Here is a 25682-nt window from a genome sequence, read left to right as displayed (position 1 = left end):
ATTTGAAAGATAAACATCTCCTTAATCTAACCACGTTTTACGATTTCAAAAAGGTTTTACGGCGAAAGCATAAATTTAGAGTATGTTAGGACAGTACATTTACAAGAGTTGTGTGTAATGTTTTGTCAAGTCAAAGACAGGGTCACCAAAACCATAAAACCAGCTAAAATGATGCACTAACCTTTTACAATCTCCATCAGATGACACTCCTAGGACATTATGTTAGACAATGCATGCATTTTTAGTTCTATCAAGTTCATATTTATATCCAAAAACAGCGTTTTACTATGGCATTGATGTTGAGGAAATCGTTTCCCTCCAATAACCGGCAGTCAAGTCAGCGTCACAAATTAAATAATTAAAATTAGAAAACATTGGTAAAATATTATATTGTCATTTAAAGAATTATAGATTTACATCTCTTGAACGCAGTCAACTTGCCAGATTTAAAAATAACCTTACTGGGAAATCACACTTTGCAATAATCTGAGCACTGCGCCCAGAAAAATACGCGTTGCGATACAGACTAGACGTCATGTTGGGGAGATCTAAAATCGAAAATACTATGTAAATAATCCATTACCTTTGATTCTCTTCATCAGATGTCACTTCCAGGTATCACAGGTCCATAACGAATGTAGTTTTGTTCAAAAAAGCTCATCATTTATGTCCAAAAATCTCCGTCTTGTTAGCACATGATCTAAGCCAGCCGGACTTCTCGTCATGAACGAGGGGGAAAAATATATTTACGTTCGTTCAAACATGTCAAACGTTGTATAGCATAAATCATTAGGGCCTTTTTTAACCAGAACATGAATAATATTCAAGGTGGACGAATGCATACTCTTTTATAACGTATTGGAACGAGGGTACCCAACATGAACTCGCGCCAGGTGTCTAATGGGACATCATCGTTCCATGGCTCTTGTTCGGTCAGATCTCCCTCCAGAAGACTCAAAACACTTTGTAAAGGCTGGTGACATCTAGTGGAAGCAATAGGAAGTGCCAAAATATTCCTCAGCCCCTGTGTTTTTCAATGGGATAGGTTTAAAGTCAATACAACACATCAGGTATCCACTTCCTGTCAGAAAATGTCTCAGGGTTTTGCCTGCCAAATTAGTTCTGTTATACTCACAGACACCATTCAAACAGTTTTAGAAACTTTAGAGTGTTTTCTATCCATATATAATAAGTATATGCATATTCTAGTTACTGGGTAGGATTAGTAACCAGATTAAATCGGGTAAATTTTTTTATCCAGACGTGCAAATGCTGCCCCCTAGCCCTAACAGGTTAATCTTCCTCGTAGGTCGTCGATTTTATTTTCCAATGATTGCACGTTAGCTAGTAGAACGGATGGCAAGGGGGGTTTATTGGATCGCCTACGAATCCTCAGAAGGCAGCCCGACCTCAGAAGGCAGCCCGCCCTCCGTCCTCTTTTTCTCCCTCGTCTCTTCACACAAATGACTGGGATTTGGACCTGTTCCCGGGAAAGCAGTATGTCGTTCACGTCGGGCTTGTCGGACTCGTTAAAGGAAAAAAAAAGCTTCTTCCAGTTCGTGGTGAGTAATCACTGTTCTGATGTCCATGTAAGGGCTGTCTGAAGAGAGAGTGGACCAAAACGCAGTGGAGTTAGTGTTCATCATATTTAATTAGAAAATGGAACACTATACAAATACAAAATAAGAAACTGACAGCCAACAGTCCTGTCAGGTGAAACACTGAACAGAAACAATTACCCACAAAACCCCAACGGAAAAACATGCACTTATGTGTGACTCCCAATCAACCACAACGAACTTCAGCTGTGCCTGATTGGGAGCCACACACGGCCCAAAACAAAGAAATACAAAAACATAGAAAAAGAACATAGAACGCCCACCCAATGTAACACCCTGGCCTAACCAAAATAAAGAACAAAAACCCCTCTCTATGGCCAGGGCGTTACAGTACCCACCCACCCCCCCAAGGTGCGGACTCCGGCCGCAAAACCTGACACTGAAGGGGAGGGTCTGGGTGGGCCTTCTTATGGCGGCGGCTCAGGTGCGGGCCGTGGCCTCTGCCCCACCCTTGGTGTCGCCCTCTTAGGTGTCGCACCTGGCCGCGCCGAAGGTCTGGTGGGCGACCCTGACTTCGCCCGGCTGGCGGGCGACCCTTGTTGCGCCCGGGTGGCGGATGACCCAGGCTGCGCCCGGCCGGCGGGCGGTGATGGCTGCGCCCGGCTGGCGGCGATGGCAGATCCGGACAAGCGGGCCACTCTGGCAGATCCGGACAGGCGGTCCACTCTGGCAGATCCGGACAGGCGGTCCACTCTGGCAGATCCGGACAGGCGGGCCACTCTGGCTGATCCGGACAGACGGGCCACTCTGGCTGATCCGGACAGACGGGCGGCTCTGGCGGCTCCTGACTGGTGGGCGGCTCTGGCGGCTCCTGACTGGCGGGCGGCTCTGGCGACTCCTGACTGGCGGGCGGCTCTGGCGACTCCTGACTGGCGGGCGGCTCTGGCGACTCCTGACTGGCGGGCGGCTCTGGCGACTCCTGACTGGCGGGCGGCTCTGGCGACTCCTGACTGGCGGGCGGCTCTGGCGGCTCCTGACTGGCGGGCGGCTCTGGCGGCTCCTGACTGGCGGGCGGCTCTGGCGGCTCCTGACTGGCGGGCGGCTCTGGCGGCTCCTGACTGGCGGGCGGCTCTGGCGGCTCCTGACTGGCGGGCGGCTCTGGAGGCACCAGACTGGCGAGGCTGGGCTAACGCACTAGATGCCTGATGCGTGGGGCTGGTACAGGATGTGCCAGTCTGGGCACACGCACCTTAGGGCTAGTGCGGGGAGCGGGAACAGGCCGAGTCAGACTGGGCTGACACACCTCAGGGCTAGTGCGGGGAGCTGGCCTGGGGCTCCATCCTCGCCCCGCCAAACTGCCCTTGTGCCCCCCCAAAAAAATTCTTCAGGCTGCCTCTCGGGTACCCTTACCAGCCGTGTTCCCCGGTCCTCGCCAGATATCCTCCGCTGCTTGGTCCTGGTATGGTGGGCTGTCTGAAGAGAGAGTGGACCAAAACGCAGCGGAGTTAGTGTTCATCATATTTAATTAGAAAATGGAACACTATACAACTACAAAATAAGAAACTGACAGCCAACAGTCCTGTCAGGTGAAACACTGAACAGAAACAATTACCCACAAAACCCCAACGGAAAAACATGCACTTATGTGTGACTCCCAATCAACCACAACGAACTTCAGCTGTGCCTGATTGGGAGCCACACACGGCCCAAAACAAAGAAATACAAAAACATAGAAAAAGAACATAGAACGCCCACCCAATGTAACACCCTGGCCTAACCAAAATAAAGAACAAAAAAACCTCTCTATGGCCAGGGCGTTACAGTCCAGAAGTTATTTTCGGTCATAAGCGACAGTAGCAGCAACATTATGTACAAAATAAGTTAAAAAAATTGTTACAAACAACGCACATAAAACATCTGCCATCTTCTCTGGCGCCGTCTTTAGTAGTAGTAGTGGTAGTCAAGGTGTTTCATCAGGAAATTGAGTCTATCATGGTTCATGTGGGATTCAATGACATTATGAAGGGCAGCTCAGAACAGCTGAAGATGGATTTTAAAGAACTGATTGGGTCTCTACTTGACACCAACAAACACCCCATAATATGAGTCCCTCTGCCCTCCCTAAATCATGACATTGAATGGTTCAGCAGACTTTTAGCTCTCCATAACTGGCCACGATACTATTGCAGCTCTGTGGGTGGAACATTTATTGACAATTTTGATACCTTCTGGAAACAAAGCTCGTATTATAAGGAGGATGGGATCCACACAAATCATTTGGGTTCCTGGATCCTTTCACAGCATTATAAGGCTGCGTTGACACAATGACTTATCAATGACCCAAGCCCAGCTCAGCTAATCCCTACCATTGTGTCGCTGAGTTGTCATAATGCTTCAGCAAATGTACATTACATTATCCCAGGGGTGCTGGAAGACACAATGTAAGTAACCTAATTTATGTCCCTCTAACTGCCCTGAATGGCTCTGCTGATCCTACAACTATTGTATGAAGTAATCATGTGCCTTTGACCAGACTTACACTGTTAGCACTGAGGCGGTTTGCCTTAGCAGGAAATCCACCATGTGCAGCTCACCCTGCACTAACGTAATTAACCTGAGCATGTCTACCTCCTGCTAAGCTTCCCGGGAAAGCAATAAGAACAACCAAGCATCCCAGAAAAGTGTTGAAAATTGCCCACATTAACATATGTAGCTTCATTTTTTTTCTTTTTTTTATATAACTTTTATTCAGCTAGGCAAGTCAGTTAAGAACTAATTATTATTTACAATGACGGCCTACTCCGGCCAAACCCGGACAACACAGGGTCAACTGTCCTCTGCTCTATGGGACTCCCAATCACGGCCGGATGTGAGGCAGCCAGTTAAGAAACAAGGTTCATGAAATCAATAATTTGCTAGTAACAGATGACATTCATATTCTGACTATCTCTGAAACTCACTTAGATAATACCGTTGATGATACAGTGGCAGCAATACATGGTTATAAGATCTACAGAAATGCCAAAGGTGGAGGTGTGGCCACATATATTCAGAGCCACATTCCTGTAAAGCTTAGAGAGGATCTCATGTTAAATACTGTTGAAGTAATATGGCTACAGGTTCATCTGCCTCACCTAATGCCCATTCTGGTGGGAAGCTGCTATAGACCACCAAGTGCTAACAGTCAGTATCTGGATAACATGTGTGAAATGCTTGATAATGTATTTTTAATTTTTTTATTTAATTTTATTTCACCTTTATTTAACCAGGTAGGCCAGTTGAGAACAAGTTCTCATTTACAACTGGACCTGGCCAAGATAAAGCAAAGCAGTGTGACACAAACAACACAGAGTTACACATGGGATAAACAAACGTACAGTCAATAACACAATAGAAAAAGTCTATATACAGTATGTACAAATGTAGTAAGATTAGGGAGGTAAGGCAATAAATAGGCCATAGTGGCGAAATAATTACAATTTAGCAATTAAACACTGGAGTGATAGATGGGCAGATGATGAATGTGCAAGTAGAGATACTGGGGTGCAAAGGAGCAAAAAAAAAAAAAATAACAATATGGGGATGAGGTAGTTGGGTGGGCTATTTACAGATGGGCTGTGTACAGATGCAATGATCGGTAAGCTTCTCTGACAGCTGATGCTTATAGTTAGTGAGGGAGATATAAGACTCCAGCTTCAGTGATTTTTGCAATTTGTTCCAGTCATTGGCAGCAGAGAACTGGAAGGAAAGGCGGCCAAAGGAACAGTTGGCTTTGGGGATGACCAGTGAGATATACCTGCTGGAGCGCGTGCTACGGGTGGGTGTTGCTATGGTGACCAGTGAGCTGAGATAAGGTGGGGCTTTACCTAGCAAAGACTTATAGATGACCTGGAGCCAGTGGGTTTGGCGATGAATGTGAAGCGAGGGCCAGCCAACGAGAGCGTACAGGTCGCAGTGGTGGGTAGTATATGGGGCTTTGGTGACAAAACGGGTGGTACTGTGATAGACTGCATCCAGTTTGCTGAGTGGAGTGTTGAAGGCTATTTTGTAAATGACATCGCCGAAGTCAAGGATTGGTAGGATAGTCAGTTTTACGAGGGTAAGTTTGGCAGCATTTGATATTAACTAGAGGCTAGGTCTCCTTTCCTTTATGACTGATATTAACTACAATGTAAGTCTCCTTTCCTTTAGGGCTGATATTAACTACAGGTTAAGTCTCCTTTCCTTTAGGGCTGATATTCACTACAGGTTGAGTCTCCTTTCCTTTAGGGCTGATATTAACTACAGGTTAAGTCTCCTTTCCTTTAGGGCTGATATTAACTACAGGTTAAGTCTCCTTTCCTTTAGGGCTGATATTAACTACAGGTTAAGTCTCCTTTCCTTTCGGGCTGATATTAACTACAGGTTAAGTCTCCTTTCCTTTAGGGCTGATATTAACTACAGGTTAAGTCTCCTTTCCTTTAGGGCTGATATTAACTACAGGTTAAGTCTCCTTTCCTTTAGGGCTGATATTAACTACAGGTTAAGTCTCCTTTCCTTTAGGGCTGATATTAACTACAGGTTAAGTCTCCTTTCCTTTAGGGCTGATATTAACTACAGGTTAAGTCTCCTTTCCTTTATGGCTATAACCCATACCATTATTTTACTATTGTTACATCTGCCACACCCTCTACTTCTCATCCTGTGTCTCCCTAACCTGCCGCCACTCCCCCAGGGCTCTCTCCCTCTCTCCCTCTCCCTCTCTCTCTCTGTGTGTTGGTGTATGTGATTGTGTGAGAGGAGACAGGTGTGCTGGAGGCAGAGCAGATCCCCACCAGCTGCAACCTGCAAGCATGTTGATCTCCTCTTCCTCTCTAATGCCTTTATTGATTTATTTACTATTTGTTAACTCATTGTTGACTGTGTTGTCTACTTCCTGTGTTGACAGGAAACAACTCTCAGGAAAGCAGTATCGCGGAAAAGGAGGATCTTCCTGTTCCTCAGAACGTCAAGATCACCAATATCACCTCTGACTCCTTCAAGATCAACTGGGACACGGACTGTAGAGCAAAGGACCACATCACTAACTACTTCCTAGACCTCAACAAGAAGGAGCACAACAACTCCAACAAGTTCAAACACAAGGTGCATCACTACAGTCAGTACATCAATACAGTCCATCAATACAGGTTAGATACAGTCCATCTTATAGTTCAAACACAAGGTGCATCAATACAGTCAGTACATCAATACAATACAGTCCATCAATACAGTCCATCAATACAGTACAGTCCATCATATAGTTCAAACACAAGGTACATCAATACAGTCAGTACATCAATACAGTCCATCAATACAGTCAGTACATCAATACAGTCCATCTTATAGTTCAAACACAAGGTACATCAACACAATACAGTCCATCAATACAGGTTAGATACAGTACATTGTTCAGACATCCTTCAGGGCTGTACGGTAATATACAGTTGAAGTCGGAAGTTTACATACACCTTAGCCAAATACATTTAAACTCAGTTTTTCACAATTTCTGACATTTAATCCTAGTAAAAATTCCCTGTCTTAGGTCAGTTAGGATCACCACTTTATTTTAAGAATGTGAAATGTCAGAATAATAGTAGAGAGAATGATTTATTTCAGCTTTTATTTCTTTCATCACATTCCCAGTGGGTCAGAAGTTTACATACACTCAATTAGTATTTGGTAGCATTGCCTTTAAATTGTTTAACTTGGGTGAAACGTTTCGGGTAGCCTTCCACAAGCTTCCCACAATAAATTGGGTGAATTTTGGCCCATTCCTCCTGACAGAGGTCAGGTTTGTAGGCCTCCTTTGCTCGCACATGCTTTTTCAGTTCTGCCCACAAATTTTCTATAGGATTGAGGTCAGGGCTTTGTGATGGCCACTCCAATACCTTGACTTTGTTGTCCTTAAGCCATTTTGTCACAACTTTGGAAGTATGCTTGGGATCATTGTCCATTTGGAAGACCCATTTGTGACCAAGCTTTAACTTCCTGACTGATGTCTTGAGATGTTGCTTCAATATATCCACATGATTTTCGTCCCTCATGATGCCATCTATTTTGTGAAGTGCACCAGTCCCTCCTGCAGCAAAGTACCCCCACAAACATGATGCTGCCACCTCCGTGCTTCACGGTTGGGATGGTGTTCTTCGGCTTGCAAGCCTCCCCCTTTTTCCTCCAAACATAACGATGGTCATTATGGCCAAACAGTTCTATTTTTGTTTCATCAGACCAGAGGGCATTTCTCCAAGAAGTACGATCTTTGTCCCCATGTGCAGTTGCAAACCGTAGACTGGCTTTTTTATGGTGGTTTTGGAGCAGTGGCTTCTTTCTTGCTGAGCAGCCTTTCCGTTTATGTCGTTATAGGACTCGTTTTACTGTGGATAGAGATACTTTTGTACCTGTTTCCTCCAGCATCTTCACAAGGTCCTTTGCTGTTGTTCTGGGATTGATTTGCACTTTTCGCACCAAAGTACGTTCATCTCTAGGAGACAGAACGTGTCTCCTTCCTGAGCGGTATGACGGCTGCATGGTCCCATGGTGTTTATACTTGCGTACTATTGTTTGTACAGATGAACGTGGTACCTTCAGGCATTTGGAAATTGCTCCCAAGGATGAACCAGACTTGTGGAGGTCTACCATTTATTTTTCTGAGGTCTTGGCTGATTTCTTTTGATTTTCCCATAATGTCAAGTAGAGGCACTGAGTTTAAAGTTAGGCCTTGAAATACATCCACAGGTACACCTCCAATTGACTCAAATGATGTCAATTAGCCTATCAGAAGCTTCTAAAGCCATGACATCATTTTCTGGAATTTTCCAAGCTGTTTAAAGCCACAGGCAACTTAGTGTATGTAAACTTCTGACCCACTGGAATTGTGATACAGTGAATTATAAGTAAAATAATCTGTCTGTAAACAATTGTTGGAAAAATAACTTGTGTCATGCACCAAGTAGATGTCCTAACTGACTTGCCAAAACTATAGTTTGTTAGCAAGAAATTTGTGGAGTGATTGAAAAAGGAGTTTTAATGACTCCAACCTAAGTGTATGTAAACTTCAACTGTATGTGTATGTTACACTATCCCTAATAGATCTCTGACCTTCGGGTTCTGCTCTCAGTGATTTGATGGTGCAGATCAGCTGTTAATCCCTTAAGCCTCCAGTAACGTTTCTGAGCCTGGCTAAAGGGTAGAGGCTAGAGAACTAGTGGATAATAGCTGAGGCTGTAGAGGCTACAGGCTAGAGGCTAGTGGGTAATAGCTGAGTGTGTAGAGGCTAGTGGGTAGTGGGTAGTGGGTAATAGCTGAGGCTGTAGAGGCTAGAGGCTAGAGGCTAGTGGGTAATAGCTGAGAATGTAGAGGCTAGTGGCTAGAGGGTAATAGCTGAGCCTGAAGAGGCTACAGGCTAGAGGCTAGTGGGTAATAGCTGAGTGTGTAGAGGCTAGTGGGTAGTGGGTAATAGCTGAGCCTGTAGAGGCTAGTGGCTAGAGGGTATTAGCTGAGGCTGTAGAGGCTAGTGGATAGTGGGTAATATCTGAGCGTGTAGAGGCTAGTGAGTAGTGGGTAATAGCTGAGCCTGTAGAGGCTAGTGGGTAGTGCGTAATAGCTGAGTCTGTAAAGACTAGTGGATAGTGGGTAATAGCTGAGCCTGTAGAGGCTAGAGGCTAGTGGGTAATAGCTGAGCCTGTAGAGGCTGGTGGATAGTGGGTAATAGCTGAGGCTGTAGAGGCTAGTGGGTAGTGGGTAATAGCTGAGGATGTAGAGGATGTAGAGGCTAGAGGCTAGTGGATAGTGGGTAATAGCTGAGCCTGTAGAGGCTGTAGAGGCTAGTGGATAGTGGGTAATTGCTGAGCTGTAGAGGCTGGTGGATAGTGGGTAATAGCTGAGTCTGTAGGCTAGAGGCTAGTGGATAGTGGGTATTAGCTGAGGCTGTAGAGGCTAGAGGATAGTGGGTAATAGCTGAGGCTGTAGAGGCTAGGGGATAGTGGGTAATAGCTGAGCCTGTAGTGGATAGTGGATAGTGGATAGTGGGTAATAGCTGAGCCTGTAGAGGCTGGTGGATAGTGGGTAGTGGGTAATAGCTGAGTCTGTAGGCTAGTGGATAGTGGGTAATAGCTGAGTCTGTAGGCTAGTGGGTAGTGGGTAATAGCTGAGTCTGTAGGCTAGTGGATAGTGGGTAATAGCTGAGGCTGTAGAGGCTAGTGGATAGTGGGAAATATGTAAGACTGTAGAGGCCAGTGGGTAATAGCTGAGTCTGTAGAGGCTAGTGGATAGTGGGTAATAGCTGAGGCTGTAGAGGCTAGTGGATAGTGGGTAATAGCTGAGCCTGTAGAGGCTAGTGGATAGTGGGTAGTGGGTAATAGCTGAGGCTGTAGAGGCTAGACGATAGTGGGTAGTGGGTAATAGCTGAGTCTATATTGGCTAGAGGCTAGTGGATAGTGGGTAATAGCTGAGGCTGTAGTGGATAGTGGGTAATAGCTGAGCCTGTAGAGGCTAGTGGATAGTGGATAATAGCTGAGGCTGTAGAGGCTAGTGGATAGTGGGTAGTGGGTAATAGCTGAGTCTGTAGAGGCAGGGGATAGTGGGAAATATGTAAGACTGTAGAGTCCAGTGGGTAGTGGGTAATAGCTGAGACTGTAGTGGATAGTGGGTAATAGCTGAGCCTTTAGAGTCTAGTGGATAGTGGGTAATAGCTGAGCCTGTAGAGGCTAGTGGGTAGTGGATAGTGGGTAATAGCTGAGACTGTAGAGCCTGGTGGGTAGTGGGTAATAGCTGAGGCTGTAGAGGCTAGTGGATAGTGGGTAATTGTAGAGGCTAGTGGATAGTGGGTAATAGCTGAGGCTGTAGAGGCTAGTGGATAGTGGGTAATAGCTGAGCCTGTAGAGGCTAGTGGATAGTGGGTAGTGTGTAATAGCTGAGCCTGTAGTGGATAGTGGGTAATAGCTGAGGCTGTAGTGGATAGTGGGTAATATCTGAGCCTGTAGAGGCTAGTGGGTAATAGCTGAGGCTGTAGAGGCTAGTGGATAGTGGGTAATAGCTGAGCCTGTAGAGGCTAGTGGATAGTGGGTAATAGCTGAGACTTTAGAGACCAGTGGATAGTGGGTAATAACTGAGCCTGTAGAGGCTAGTCGGTAGTGGGTAATAGCTGAGCCTGTAGAGGCTGGTGGGTAGTGTGGAATAGCTGAGGCTGTAGAGGCTAGTGGATATTGGGTAGTGGATAATGGCTGAGCCTGTAGAGGCTAGTGGATAGTGGGTAATAGCTGAGGCTGTAGAGGCTCGTGGATAGTGGGTAATAGCTGAGCCTGTAGAGGCTGGTGGATAGTGGGTAATAGCTGAGGCTGTAGAGGCTAGTGGGTAGTGGGTAATAGCTGAGAAGGTAGAGGTGTAGAGGCTAGTGGATAGTGGGTAATAGCTGAGCCTGTAGAGGCTAGAGGCTAGTGGATAGTGGGTAATAGCTGAGGCTGTAGAGGCTAGTGGATAGTGGGAAATATGTAAGACTGTAGAGACCAGTGGGTAGTGGGTAATAACTCAGTCTGTAGAGGCTAGTGGATAGTGGGTAATAGCTGAGGCTGTAGAGGCTAGTGGATAGTGGGTAATAGCTGAGCCTGTAGAGAATAGCGGATAGTGGGTAGTGGGTAATAGCTGAGGCTGTAGAGGCTAGACGATAGTTGGTAGTGGGTAATAGCTGAGTCTATATTGGCTAGAGGCTAGTGGATAGTGGGTAATAGCTGAGAGTGTAGAGGCTAGTGGATAGTGGGTAATAGCTGAGCCTGTAGAGGCTAGTGGATGGTGGGTAATAGCTGAGAGTGTAGAGGCTAGTGAGTAGTGGGTAATAGCTGAGCCTGTAGAGGCTAGTGGGTAGTGGGTAATAGCTGAGACACTAGAGGCTAGAGGCTAGTGGGTAATAGCTGTGCCTGTAGATGCTGGTGGATAGTGGGTTATAGCTGAGGCTGTAGAGGCTAGTGGGTAGTGGGTAATAGCTGAGGCTGTAGAGGATGTAGAGGCTAGAGGCTAGTGGATAGTGGGTAATAGCTGAGCCTGTAGAGGCTGTAGAGGCTAGTGGATAGTGGGTAATAGCTGAGGCTTTAGAGGCTAGAGGCTAGTGGGTAGTGAGTAATAGCTGAGGCTGTAGAGGCTAGTAGGTAGTTGGTAATAGCTGAGTCTGTAGGCTAGAGGATAGTGGATAGTGGGTAATTGCTGAGCTGTAGAGGCTGGTGGATAGTGGGTAATAGCTGAGTCTGTAGGCTAGAGGCTAGTAGATAGTGGGTATTAGCTGAGGCTGTAGAGGCTAGAGGATAGTGGGTAATAGCTGAGACTGTAGAGGCTAGGGGATAGTGGGTAATAGCTGAGCCTGTAGTGGATAGTGGGTAATAGCTGAGGCTGTAGAGACTGGTGGATAGTGGGTAGTGGGTAATTGCTGAGTCTGTAGGCTAGTGGGTAGTGGGTAATAGCTGAGTCTGTAGGCTAGTGGGTAGTGGGTAATATCTGAGTCTGTAGGCTAGTGGGTAGTGGGTAATATCTGAGTCTGTAGGCTAGTGGGTAGTGGATAGTGGGTAATAGCTGAGAATGTAGAAGCTAGAGGATAGTGGGTAACAGCTGAGGCTGTAGAGGCTAGAGGATAGTGGGTAATAGCTGTGGCTGTAGAGGCTAGAGGATAGTGGGTAATAGCTGAGGGTGTAGAGGCTAGTGGATAGTGGGTAATAGCTGAGGCTATAGAGGCTAGTGGATAGTGGGAAATATGTAAGTCTGTAGAGACCAGTGGGTAGTGGGTAATAGCTGAGTCTGTAGAGGCTAGTGGATATTGGGTAATAGCTGAGGCTTTAGAGGCTAGTGGATAGTGGGTAATAGCTGAGCCTGTAGAGGCTAGTGGATAGTGGGTAGTGGGTAATAGCTGAGGCTGTAGAGGCTAGACGATAGTGGGTAGTGGGTAATAGCTGAGTCTATATTGGCTAGAGGCTAGTGGATAGTGGGTAATAGCTGAGTCTATATTGGCTAGAGGCTAGTGGATAGTGGGTAATAGCTGAGGCTGTAGAGGCTAGTGGATAGTGGATAATAGCTGAGGCTGTAGAGGCTAGTGGATAGTGGGTAATAGCTGAGCCTTTAGAGGCCAGTGGATAGTGGGTAATAGCTGAGACTGTAGAGGATAGTGGGTAGTGGGTAATAGCTGAGGCTGTAGAGGCTAGTGGATAGTGGGTAATAGCTGAGTCTGTAGAGGCTAGTGGGTAGTGGGTAATAGCTGAAACTTTAGAGGGCAGTGGGTAGTGGGTAATAGCTGAGCCTGTAGAGGCTAGTGGATAGTGGGTAATAGCTGAGTCTGTAGAGGCAGGGGATAGTGGGAAATATTTATGACTGTAGAGTCCAGTGGGTAGTGGGTAATAGCTGAGACTGTAGTGGATAGTGGGTAGTGGATAGTGGGTAATAGCTGAGCCTGTAGAGGCTAGTGGGTAGTGGATAGTGGGTAATAGCTGAGGAAGTAGAGGATGTAGAGGCTAGAGGCTAGTGGATAGTGGGTAATAGCTGAGCCTGTAGAGGCTGTAGAGGCTAGTGGATAGTGGGTAATAGCTGAGACTGTAGAGGCTAGAGGCTAGTGGGTAGTGAGTAATAGCTGAGGCTGTAGAGACCAGTGGATAGTGGGTAATAGCTGAGTCTGTAGAGGCTAGAGGATAGTGGGTAATAGCTGAGGCTGTAGAGGCTAGTGGATAGGGGGTAATAGCTGAGGCTGTAGTGGCTAGTGGATAGTGGGTAATAGCTGAGCCTGTAGAGGCTAGTGGATAGTGGGTAGTGGGTAATAGCTGAGCCTGTAGAGACCAGTGGATAGTGGGTAATAGCTGAGGCTGTAGAGGCTAGTGGGTAGTGGGTAATAGCTGAGACTGTAGTGGATAGTGGGTAATAGCTGAGAGTGTAGTGGGTAATAGCTGAGTAGGTAGTGGGTGATAGCTGAGACTGTAGTGGATAGTGGCTAATATCTGAGCCTGTAGAGGCTAGTGGGTAATAGCTGAGGCTGTAGAGGCTAGTGGATAGTGGGTAATAGCTGAGGCTGTAGAGTCTAGTGGATAGTGGGTAATAGCTGAGACTGTAGAGGCTAGTGGATAGGGGGTAATAGCTGAGGCTGTAGTGGCTAGTGGGTAGTGGATAGTGGGTAATAGCTGAGACTGTAGAGCCTGGTGGGTAGTGGGTAATAGCTGAGACTGTAGAGGCTAGTGGATAGTGGGTAATTGTAGAGGCTAGTGGATAGTGGGTAATAGCTGAGACTGTAGAGGCTAGAGGATAGTGGGTAATAGCTGAGTCTGTAGAGGCTAGTGGATAGGGGGTAATAGCTGAGGCTGTAGTGGCTAGTGGATAGTGGGTAATAGCTGAGACTTTAGAGGCCAGTGGATAGTGGGTAATAGCTGAGCCTGTAGAGGCTAGTCGGTAGTGGGTAATAGCTGAGACTGTAGAGAACCAGTGGATAGTGGGTAATAGCTGAGCCTGTAGAGGCTGGTGGGTAGTGTGGAATAGCTGAGGCTGAAGAGGCTAGTGGATATTGGGTAGTGGATAATGGCTGAGCCTGTAGAGGCTAGTGGATAGTGGGTAATAGCTGAGCCTGTAGAGGCTGTAGAGGCTAGAGGCTAGTGGATAGTGGGTAATAGCTGAGCCTGTAGAGGCTAGTGGGTAGTGTGGAATAGCTGAGGCTGAAGAGGCTAGTGGATATTGGGTAGTGGGTAATAGCTGAGCCTGTAGAGGATGTAGAGGCTAGTGGATAGTGGGTAATAGCTGAGCCTGTAGAGACCAGTGGATAGTGGGTAATAGCTGAGCCTGTAGAGGCTGGTGGGTAGTGTGGAATAGCTGAGGCTGTAGAGGCTGTAGAGGCTAGAGGCTAGTGGATAGTGGGTAATAGCTGAGGCTGTAGAGGCTAGTAGGTAGTGGGTAATAGCTGAGACTGTAGGCTAGAGGCTAGTGGATAGTGGGTAATTGCTGAGCTGTAGAGGCTGGTGGATAGTGGGTAATAGCTGAGTCTGTAGGCTAGAGGCTAGTGGGTAGTGGGTATTAGCTGAGTCTGTAGAGGCTAGAGGATAGTGGGTAATAGCTGAGCCTGTAGAGGCTAGGGGATAGTGGGTAATAGCTGAGCCTGTAGTGGATAGTGGATAGTGGGTAATAGCTGAGGCTGTAGAGATTGGTGGGTAGTGGGTAGTGGGTAATAGCTGAGTCTGTAGGCTAGTGGGTAGTGGGTAATAGCTGAGTCTGTAGGCTAGTGGGTAGTGGGTAATAGCTGAGTCTGTAGGCTAGTGGGTAATAGCTGAGCCTGTAGATGCTAGAGGATAGTGGGTAACAGCTGAGGCTGTAGAGGCTAGAGGATAGTGGGTAATAGCTGAGTCTGTAGAGGCTAGTGGATAGTGGATAGTGGGTAATAGCTGAGACTGTAGAGGCTAGTGGATAGTGGGAAATATGTAAGACTGTAGAGACCAGTGTGTAGTGGGTAATAGCTGAGTCTGTAGAGGGTAGTGGATAGTGGGTAATAGCTGAGGCTGTAGAAGCTAGTGGATAGTGGGTAATAGCTGAGCCTGTAGAGGCTAGTGGGTAGTGGGTAATAGCTGAGGCTGTAGAGGCTAGACGATAGTGGGTAGTGGGTAATAGCTGAGTCTATATTGGCTAGAGGCTAGTGGATAGTGGGTAATAGCTGAGGCTGTAGAGGCTAGTGGATAGTGGGTAATAGCTGAGCCTGTAGAGGCTAGTGGATAGTGGGTAATAGCTGAGAGTGTAGAGGCTAGTGAGTAGTGGGTAATAGCTGAGCCTGTAGAGGCTAGTGGGTAGTGGGTAATAGCTGAGGCTGTAGAGGCTAGAGGCTAGTGGGTAATAGCTGTGCCTGTAGAGGCTGGTGGATAGTGGGTTATAGCTGAGGCTGTAGAGGCTAGTGGGTAGTGGGTAATAGCTGAGGCAGTAGAGGATGTAGAGGCTAGAGGCTAGTGGATAGTGGGTAATAGCTGAGCCTGTAGAGGCTGTAGAGGCTAGTGGATAGTGGGTAATAGCTGAGACTGTAGAGGCTAGAGGCTAGTGGGTAGTGAGTAATAGCTGAGGCTGTAGAGACCAGTGGATAGTGGGTAATAGCTGAGGCTGTAGAGGCTAGTGGGTAGTGGGTAATAGCTGAGCCTGTATTGGATAGTGGGTAATAGCTGAGACTGTAGTGGATAGTGGGTAATAGCTGAGCCTGTAGTGGATAGTGGGTAATAGCTGAGACTGTAGTGGATAGTGGGTAATATCTGAGCCTGTAGAGGCTAGTGGATAGTTGGTAATAGCTGAGACTGTAGAGGCTGTAGAGGCTAGTGGATAGGGGGTAATAGCTGAGACTGTAGAGACCAGTGGATAGTGGGTAATAGCTGAGCCTGTAGAGGCTAGTCGGTAGTGGGTAATAGCTGAGACTGTAGAGACCAGTGGATAGTGGGTAATAGCTGAGCCTGTAGAGGCTGGTGGGTAGTGTGGAATAGCTGAGGCTGAAGAGGCTAGTGGATATTGGGTAGTGGATAATGGCTGAGCCTGTAGAGGCTAGTGGATAGTGGGTAATAGCTGAGGCTGTAGAGGCTAGTGGATAGTGGGTAATAGCTGAGCCTGTAGAGGCTGGTGGATAGTGGGTAATAGCTGAGGCTGTAGAGGCTAGTGGGTAGTGGGCAATAGCTGAGCCTGTAGAGGATGTAGAGGCTAGTGTATAGTGGGTAATAGCTGAGCCTGTAGAGGCTGTAGAGGCTAGTGGATAGTGGGTAATAGCTGAGGCTGTAGAGGCTAGTGGGTAGTGAGTAATAGCTGAGGCTGTAGAGGCTAGTAGGTAGTGGGTAATAGCTGAGACTGTAGGCTAGTGGCTAGTGGATAGTGGGTAATTGCTGAGCTGTAGAGGCTGGTGGATAGTGGGTAATAGCTGAGTCTGTAGGCTAGAGGCTAGTGGATAGTGGGTATTAGCTGAGTCTGTAGAGGCTAGAGGATAGTGGGTAATAGCTGAGCCTGTAGGGGCTAGGGGATAGTGGGTAATAGCTGAGCCTGTAGTGGATAGTGGATAGTGGGTAATAGCTGAGGCTGTAGAGATTAGTGGGTAGTGGGTAATAGCTGAGTCTGTAGGCTAGTGGGTAGTGGGTAATAGCTGAGTCTATAGGCTAGTGGGTAGTGGGTAATAGCTGAGTCTGTAGGCTAGTGGGTAATAGCTGAGCCTGTAGATGCTAGAGGATAGTGGGTAACAGCTGAGGCTGTAGAGGGTAGTGGATAGTGGGTAATAGCTGAGCCTGTAGAGGCTAGTGGGTAGTGGGTAATAGCTGAGGCTGTAGAGGCTGGTAGTGGGTAGTGGAGCTGAAGCAGAGGCTAGTGGATAGTGGGTAATAGCTGAGGCTGTAGAGGCTAGTGGATAGTGGGAAATATGTAAGACTGTAGAGACCAGTGTGTAGTGGGTAATAGCTGAGTCTGTAGAGGCTAGTGGATAGTGGGTAATAGCTGAGGCTGTAGAGGGTAGTGGATAGTGGGTAATAGCTGAGCCTGTAGAGGCTAGTGGGTAGTGGGTAATAGCTGAGGCTGTAGAGGCTAGACGATAGTGGGTAGTGGGTAATAGCTGAGTCTATATTGGCTAGAGGCTAGTGGATAGTGGGTAATAGCTGAGGCTGTAGAGGCTAGTGGATAGTGGGTAATAGCTGAGCCTGTAGAGGCTAGTGGATAGTGGGTAATAGCTGAGAGTGTAGAGGCTAGTGAGTAGTGGGTAATAGCTGAGCCTGTAGAGGCTAGTGGGTAGTGGGTAATAGCTGAGGCTGTAGAGGATGTAGAGGCTAGTGTATAGTGGGTAATAGCTGAGCCTGTAGAGGCTGTAGAGGCTAGTGGATAGTGGGTAATAGCTGAGGCTGTAGAGGCTAGAGGCTAGTGGGTAGTGAGTAATAGCTGAGGCTGTAGAGGCTAGTAGGTAGTTGGTAATAGCTGAGTCTGTAGGCTAGAGGCTAGTGGATAGTGGGTATTAGCTGAGTCTGTAGAGGCTAGAGGATAGTGGGTAATAGCTGAGACTGTAGGGGATAGTGGGTAATAGCTGAGCCTGTAGTGGATAGTGGGTAATAGCTGAGGCTGTAGAGACTGGTGGATAGTGGGTAGTGGGTAATAGCTGAGTCTGTAGGCTAGTGGGTAGTGGGTAATATCTGAGTCTGTAGGCTAGTGGGTAGTGGATAGTGGGTAATAGCTGAGAATGTAGAAGCTAGAGGATAGTGGGTAACAGCTGAGGCTGTAGAGGATAGTGGGTAATAGCTGAGGCTGTAGAGGCTAGAGGATAGTGGGTAATAGCTGAGGCTGTAGAGGCTAGTGGATAGTGGGTAATAGCTGAGGCTATAGAGGCTAGTGGATAGTGGGAAATATGTAAGTCTGTAGAGACCAATGGGTAGTGGGTAATAGCTGAGTCTGTAGAGGCTAGTGGATAGTGGGTAATAGCTGAGGCTTTAGAGGCTAGTGGATAGTGGGTAATAGCTGAGCCTGTAGAGGCTAGTGGATAGTGGGTAGTGGGTAATAGCTGAGGCTGTAGAGGCTAGACGATAGTGGGTAGTGGGTAATAGCTGAGTCTATATTGGCTAGAGGCTAGTGGATAGTGGGTAATAGCTGAAGCGGTAGAGGCTAGTGGATAGTGGGTAATAGCTGAGACTTTAGAGGCCAGTGGATAGTGGGTAATAGCTGAGACTGTAGAGGATAGTGGGTAGTGGGTAATAGCTGAGTCAAGAGGCTAGTGGATACAGGGTAATAGCTGAGGCTGTAGAGGCTAGTGGATAGTGGGTAATAGCTGAGCCTGTAGAGGCTAGTGGATAGTGGGTAATAGCTGAGTCTGTAGAGGCTAGTGGATAGTGGGTAGTGGGTAATAGCTGAGTCTGTAGAGGCGGGGGATATTTGGAAATATTTAAGACTGTAGAGTCCAGTGGGTAGTGGGTAATAGCTGAGACTGTAGTGGATAGTGGGTAATAGCTGAGCCTGTAGAGGCTAGTGGGTAGTGGATAGTGGGTAATAGCTGAGCCTGTAGAGCCTGGTGGGTAGTGGGTAATAGCTGAGGCTGTAGAGGCTAGTGGATAGTGGGTAATTGTAGAGGCTAGTGGATAGTGGGTAATAGCTGAGGCTGTAGAGGCTAGAGGATAGTGGGTAATAGCTGAGGCTGTAGAGGCTAGTGGATAGGGGGTAATAGCTGAGGCTGTAGTGGCTAGTGGATAGTGGGTAATAGCTGAGCCTGTAGAGGCTAGTGGATAGTGGGTAGTGGGTAATAGCTGAGCCTGTAGAGACCAGTGGATAGTGGGTAATAGCTGAGGCTGTAGAGGCTAGTGGGTAGTGGGTAATAGCTGAGACTGTAGTGGATAGTGGGTAATAGCTGAGACTGTAGTGGATAGTGGGTAATAGCTGAGACTGTAGTGGATAGTGGGTAATAGCTGAGTCTGTAGTGGATAGTGGGTAATATCTGAGCCTGTAGAGGCTAGTGGGTAATAGCTGAGGCTTTAGAGGCCAGTGGATAGTGGGTAATAGCTGAGCCTGTAGAGGCTAGTCGGTAGTGGGTAATAGCTGAGACTGTAGAGACCAGTGCATAGTGGGTAATAGCTGAGCCTGTAGAGGCTGGTGGGTATTGTGGAATAGCTGAGGCTGAAGAGCCTAGTGGATATTGGGTAGTGGATAATGGCTGAGCCTGTAGAGGCTAGTGGATAGTGGGTAATAGCTGAGGCTGTAGAGGCTAGTGGATAGTGGGTAATAGCAGAGCCTGTAGAGGCTGGTGGATAGTGGGTAATAGCTGAGGCTGTAGAGGCTAGTGGGTAGTGGGTAATAGCTGAGACTGTAGAGGATGTAGAGGCTAGTGGATAGTGGGTAATAGCTGAGCCTGTAGAGGCTGTAGAGGCTAGTGGATAGTGGGTAATAGCTGAGGCTGTAGAGGCTAGAGGCTAGTGGGTAGTGAGTAATAGCTGAGGCTGTAGAGGCTAGTAGGTAGTGGGTAATAGCTGAGACTCTAGGCTAGAGGCTAGTGGATAATGGGTAATTGCTGAGCTGTAGAGGCTGGTGGATAGTGGGTAATAGCTGAGTCTGTAGGCTAGAGGCTAGTGGATAGTGGGTATTAGCTGAGTCTGTAGAGGCTAGAGGATAGTGGGTAATAGCTGAGCCTGTAGAGGCTAGGGGATAGTGGGTAATAGCTGAGCCTGTAGTGGATAGTGGATAGTGGGTAATAGCTGAGGCTGTAGAGATTGGTGGGTAGTGGGTAGTGGGTAATAGCTGAGTCTGTAGGCTAGTGGGTAGTGGGTAATAGCTGAGTCTGTAGGCTAGTGGGTAGTGGGTAATAGCTGAGTCTGTAGGCTAGTGGGTAATAGCTGAGCCTGTAGATGCTAGAGGATAGTGGGTAACAGCTGAGGCTGTAGAGGCTAGGGGATAGTGGGTAATAGCTGAGTCTGTGGAGGCTAGTGGATAGTGGATAATAGCTGAGACTGTAGAGGCTAGTGGATAGTGGGAAATATGTAAGACTGTAGAGACCAGTGGGTAGTGGGTAATAGCTGAGTCTGTAGAGCCTAGTGGATAGTGGGTAATAGCTGAGGCTGTAGAGGCTAGTGGATAGTGGGTAATAGCTGAGCCTGTAGAGGCTAGTGGATAGTGGGTAGTGGGTAATAGCTGAGGCTGTAGAGGCTAGACGATAGTGGGTAGTGGGTAATAGCTGAGTCTATATTGGCTAGAGGCTAGTGGATAGTGGGTAATAGCTGAGGCTGTAGAGGCTAGTGGATAGTGGGTAATAGCTGAGACAGTAGAGGCTAGTGGATAGCTGAGAGTGTAGAGGCTAGTGAGTAGTGGGTAATAGCTGAGCCTGTAGAGGCTAGTGGGTAGTGGGTAATAGCTGAGCCTGTAGAGGCTAGAGGCTAGTGGGTAATAGCTGTGCCTGTAGAGGCTGGTGCATAGTGGGTTATAGCTGAGGCTGTAGAGGCTAGTGGGTAGTGGGTAATAGCTGAGGCTGTAGAGGATGTAGAGGCTAGTGGATAGTGGATAATAGCTGAGGCTGTAGAGGCTGTAGAGGCTAGTGGATAGTGGGTAATAGCTGAGGCTGTAGAGGCTAGTAGGTAGTGGGTAATAGCTGAGTCTGTAGGCTAGAGGATAGTGGATAGTGGGTAATTGCTGAGCTGTAGAGGCTGGTGGATAGTGGGTAATAGCTGAGTCTGTAGGCTAGAGGCTAGTGGATAGTGGGTATTAGCTGAGTCTGTAGAAGCTAGAGGATAGTGGTTAATAGCTGAGACTGTAGAGGCTAGGGGATAGTGGGTAATAGCTGAGCCTGTAGTGGATAGTGGATAGTGGGTAATAGCTGAGGCTGTAGAGATTGGTGGGTAGTGGGTAGTGGGTAATAGCTGAGTCTGTAGGCTAGTGGGTAGTGGGTAATAGCTGAGTCTGTAGGCTAGTGGGTAATACCTGAGCCTGTAGATTCTAGAGGATAGTGGGTAACAGCTGAGGCTGTAGAGGCTAGAGGATAGTGGGTAATAGCTGAGACTGTAGTGGATAGTGGATAGTGGGTAATAGCTGAGACTGTAGAGGCTAGTGGATAGTGGGAAATATGTAAGACTGTAGAGACCAGTGTGTAGTGGGTAATAGCTGAGTCTGTAGAGGGTAGTGGATAGTGGGTAATAGCTGAGGCTGTAGAGGCTAATGGATAGTGGGTAATAGCTGAGCCTGTAGAGGCTAGTGGGTAGTGGGTAATAGCTGAGGCTGTAGAGGCTAGACGATAGTGGGTAGTGGGTAATAGCTGAGTCTATATTGGCTAGAGGCTAGTGGATAGTGGGTAATAGCTGAGGCTGTAGAGGCTAGTGGATAGTGGGTAATAGCTGAGCCTGTAGAGGCTAGTGGATAGTGGGTAATAGCTGAGAGTGTAGAGGCTAGTGAGTAGTGGGTAATAGCTGAGCCTGTAGAGGCTAGTGGGTAGGGGGTAATAGCTGAGGCTGTAGAGGCTAGAGGCTAGTGGGTAATAGCTGTGCCTGTAGAGGCTGGTGGATAGTGGGTTATAGCTGAGGCTGTAGAGGCTAGTGGGTAGTGGGTAATAGCTGAGGCAGTAGAGGATGTAGAGGCTAGAGGCTAGTGGATAGTGGGTAATAGCTGAGCCTGTAGAGGCTGTAGAGGCTAGTGGATAGTGGGTAATAGCTGAGGCTGTAGAGGCTAGAGGCTAGTGGGTAGTGAGTAATAGCTGAGGCTGTAGAGACCAGTGGATAGTGGGTAATAGCTGAGGCTGTAGAGGCTAGTGGGTAGTGGGTAATAGCTGAGACTGTAGTGGATAGTGGGTAATAGCTGAGACTGTAGTGGATAGTGGGTAATAGCTGAGACTGTAGTGGATAGTGGGTAATATCTGAGCCTGTAGAGGCTAGTGGGTAATAGCTGAGACTGTAGAGGCTAGTGGATAGTGGGTAATAGCTGAGGCTTTAGAGACCAGTGGATAGTGGGTAATAGCTGAGCCTGTAGAGGCTAGTCGGTAGTGGGTAATAGCTGAGACTGTAGGGACCAGTGGATAGTGGGTAATAGCTGAGCCTGTAGAGGCTGGTGGGTAGTGTGGAATAGCTGAGGCTGAAGAGGCTAGTGGATATTGGGTAGTGGATAATGGCTGAACCTGTAGAGGCTAGTGGATAGTGGGTAATAGCTGAGGCTGTAGAGGCTAGTGGATAGTGGGTAATAGCTGAGCCTGTAGAGGCTGGTGGATAGTGGGTAATAGCTGAGGCTGTAGAGGCTAGTGGGTAGTGGGCAATAGCTGAGCCTGTAGAGGATGTAGAGGCTAGTGTATAGTGGGTAATAGCTGAGCCTGTAGAGGCTGTAGAGGCTAGTGGATAGTGGGTAATAGCTGAGGCTGTCGAAGCTAGTGGGTAGTGAGTAATAGCTGAGGCTGTAGAGGCTAATAGGTAGTGGTTAATAGCTGAGACTGTAGGCTAGAGGCTAGTGGATAGTGGGTAATTGCTGAGCTGTAGAGGCTGGTGGATAGTGGGTAATAGCTGAGTCTGTAGGCTAGAGGCTAGTGGATCGTGGGTATTAGCTGAGTCTGTAGAGGCTAGAGGATAGTGGGTAATAGCTGAGCCTGTAGAGGCTAGGGGATAGTGGGTAATAGCTGAGCCTGTAGTGGATAGTGGATAGTGGGTAATAGCTGAGGCTGTATAGATTGGTGGTTAGTGGGTAGTGGGTAATAGCTGAGTCTGTAGGCTAGTGGGTAGTGGGTAATAGCTGAGTCTGTAGGCTAGTGGGTAGTGGGTAATAGCTGAGTCTGTAGGCTAGTGGGTAATAGCTGAGCCTGTAGATGCTAGAGGATAGTGGGTAACAGCTGAAGCTGTAAAGGCTAGAGGATAGTGGGTAATAGCTGAGACTGTAGAGGCTAGTGGATAGTGGATAGTGGGTAATAGCTGAGACTGTAGAGGCTAGTGGATAGTGGGAAATATGTAAGACTGTAGAGACCAGTGTGTAGTGGGTAATAGCTGAGTCTGTAGAGGCTAGTGGATAATAGCTGAGGCTGTAGAGGGTAGTGGATAGTGGGTAATAGCTGAGCCTGTAGAGGCTAGTGGGTAGTGGGTAATAGCTGAGGCTGTAGAGGCTAGACGATAGTGGGTAGTGGGTAATAGCTGAGTCTATATTGGCTAGAGGCTAGTAGATAGTGGGTAATAGCTGAGGCTGTAGAGGCTAGTGGATAGTGGGTAATAGCTGAGCCTGTAGAGGCTAGTGGATAGTGGGTAATAGCTGAGAGTGTAGAGGCTAGTGAGTAGTGGGTAATAGCTGAGCCTGTAGAGGCTAGTGGGTAGTGGGTAATAGCTGAGACTGTAGGCTAGAGGCTAGTGGATAGTGGGTAATTGCTGAGCTGTAGAGGCTGGTGGATAGTGGGTAATAGCTGAGTCTGTAGGCTAGAGGCTAGTGGATCGTGGGTATTAGCTGAGTCTGTAGAGGCTAGAGGATAGTGGGTAATAGCTGAGCCTGTAGAGGCTAGGGGATAGTGGGTAATAGCTGAGCCTGTAGTGGATAGTGGATAGTGGGTAATAGCTGAGGCTGTATAGATTGGTGGTTAGTGGGTAGTGGGTAATAGCTGAGTCTGTAGGCTAGTGGGTAGTGGGTAATAGCTGAGTCTGTAGGCTAGTGGGTAGTGGGTAATAGCTGAGTCTGTAGGCTAGTGGGTAATAGCTGAGCCTGTAGATGCTAGAGGATAGTGGGTAACAGCTGAAGCTGTAAAGGCTAGAGGATAGTGGGTAATAGCTGAGACTGTAGAGGCTAGTGGATAGTGGATAGTGGGTAATAGCTGAGACTTTAGAGGCTAGTGGATAGTGGGAAATATGTAAGACTGTAGAGACCAGTGTGTAGTGGGTAATAGCTGAGTCTGTAGAGGCTAGTGGATAGTGGGTAATAGCTGAGCCTGTAGAGGCTAGTGGATAGTGGGTAATAGCTGAGGCTGTAGAGGCTAGACGATAGTGGGTAGTGGGTAATAGCTGAGTCTATATTGGCTAGAGGCTAGTGGATAGGGGGTAATAGCTGAGGCTGTAGAGCCTAGTGGATAGTGGGTAATAGCTGAGGCTGTAGAGGCTAGTGGATATTGGGTAGTGGATAATGGCTGAGCCTGTAGAGGCTAGTGGATAGTGGGTAATAGCTGAGGCTGTAGAGGCTCGTGGATAGTGGGTAATAGCTGAGCCTGTAGAGGATGTAGAGGCTAGTGGATAGTGGGTAATAGCTGAGCCTGTAGAGCCCAGTGGATAGTGGGTAATAGCTGAGCCTGTAGAGGCTGGTGGGTAGTGTGGAATAGCTGAGGCTGAAGAGGTTAGTGGATATTGGGTAGTGGGTAATAGCTGAGCCTGTAGAGGATGTAGAGGCTAGTGGATAGTTGGTAATAGCTGAGCCTGTAGAGGCTGTAGAGGCTAGAGGCTAGTGGATAGTGGGTAATAGCTGAGGTTGTAGAGGCTAGAGGCTAGTGGATAGTGGGTAATTGCTGAGCTGTAGAGGCTGGTGGATAGTGGGTAATAGCTGAGTCTGTAGGCTAGAGGCTAGTGGATAGTGGGTATTAGCTGAGTCTGTAGAGGCTAGAGGATAGTGGGTAATAGCTGAGCCTGTAGAGGCTAGGGGATAGTGGGTAATAGCTGAGCCTGTAGTGGATAGTGGATAGTGGGTAATAGCTGAGGCTGTAGAGATTGGTGGGTAGTGGGTAGTGGGTAATAGCTGAGTCTGTAGGCTAGTGGGTAGTGGGTAATAGCTGAGTCTGTAGGCTAGTGGGTAATACCTGAGCCTGTAGATTCTAGAGGATAGTGGGTAACAGCTGAGGCTGTAGAGGCTAGAGGATAGTGGGTAATAGCTGAGACTGTAGAGGCTAGTGGATAGTGGATAGTGGGTAATAGCTGAGACTGTAGAGGCTAGTGGATAGTGGGAAATATGTAAGACTGTAGAGACCAGTGTGTAGTGGGTAATAGCTGAGTCTGTAGAGGGTAGTGGATAGTGGGTAATAGCTGAGGCTGTAGAGGCTAATGGATAGTGGGTAATAGCTGAGCCTGTAGAGGCTAGTGGGTAGTGGGTAATAGCTGAGGCTGTAGAGGCTAGCGATAGTGGGTAGTGGGTAATAGCTGAGTCTATATTGGCTAGAGGCTAGTGGATAGTGGGTAATAGCTGAGGCTGTAGAGGCTAGTGGATAGTGGGTAATAGCTGAGCCTGTAGAGGCTAGTGGATAGTGGGTAATAGCTGAGAGTGTAGAGGCTAGTGAGTAGTGGGTAATAGCTGAGCCTGTAGAGGCTAGTGGGTAGGGGGTAATAGCTGAGGCTGTAGAGGCTAGAGGCTAGTGGGTAATAGCTGTGCCTGTAGAGGCTGGTGGATAGTGGGTTATAGCTGAGGCTGTAGAGGCTAGTGGGTAGTGGGTAATAGCTGAGGCAGTAGAGGATGTAGAGGCTAGAGGCTAGTGGATAGTGGGTAATAGCTGAGCCTGTAGAGGCTGTAGAGGCTAGTGGATAGTGGGTAATAGCTGAGGCTGTAGAGGCTAGAGGCTAGTGGGTAGTGAGTAATAGCTGAGGCTGTAGAGACCAGTGGATAGTGGGTAATAGCTGAGGCTGTAAAAGGCTAGTGGGTAGTGGGTAATAGCTGAGTCTGTAGTGGATAGTGGGTAATAGCTGAGACTGTAGTGGATAGTGGGTAATA

General features: G+C 47.7%; 1 protein-coding gene across 1 annotated transcript in view; it reads left to right on the top strand.

Moving 5' to 3' along the window:
• Positions 1 to 6373: 6373 nt before the first annotated feature.
• LOC106577184 (phytanoyl-CoA hydroxylase-interacting protein-like) overlaps positions 6374 to 25682 on the top strand; it is an 89094-nt gene continuing 69785 nt past the window's right edge. Inside the window, exon 1 of the mRNA XM_045701245.1 lies at positions 6374 to 6683. The gene's annotated coding sequence lies outside the window, so the exon portion shown is untranslated. The remainder of the gene's footprint in view (positions 6684 to 25682) is intronic.

This window comes from Salmo salar, chromosome ssa18 (assembly GCF_905237065.1).
Source record: "Salmo salar chromosome ssa18, Ssal_v3.1, whole genome shotgun sequence".
In the NCBI taxonomy this organism is placed as follows: Eukaryota; Metazoa; Chordata; class Actinopteri; order Salmoniformes; family Salmonidae; genus Salmo; species Salmo salar.
The sequence above is the reverse complement of the archived record's forward strand: the minus strand, read 5'-3'. Positions and strand labels throughout refer to the sequence as shown.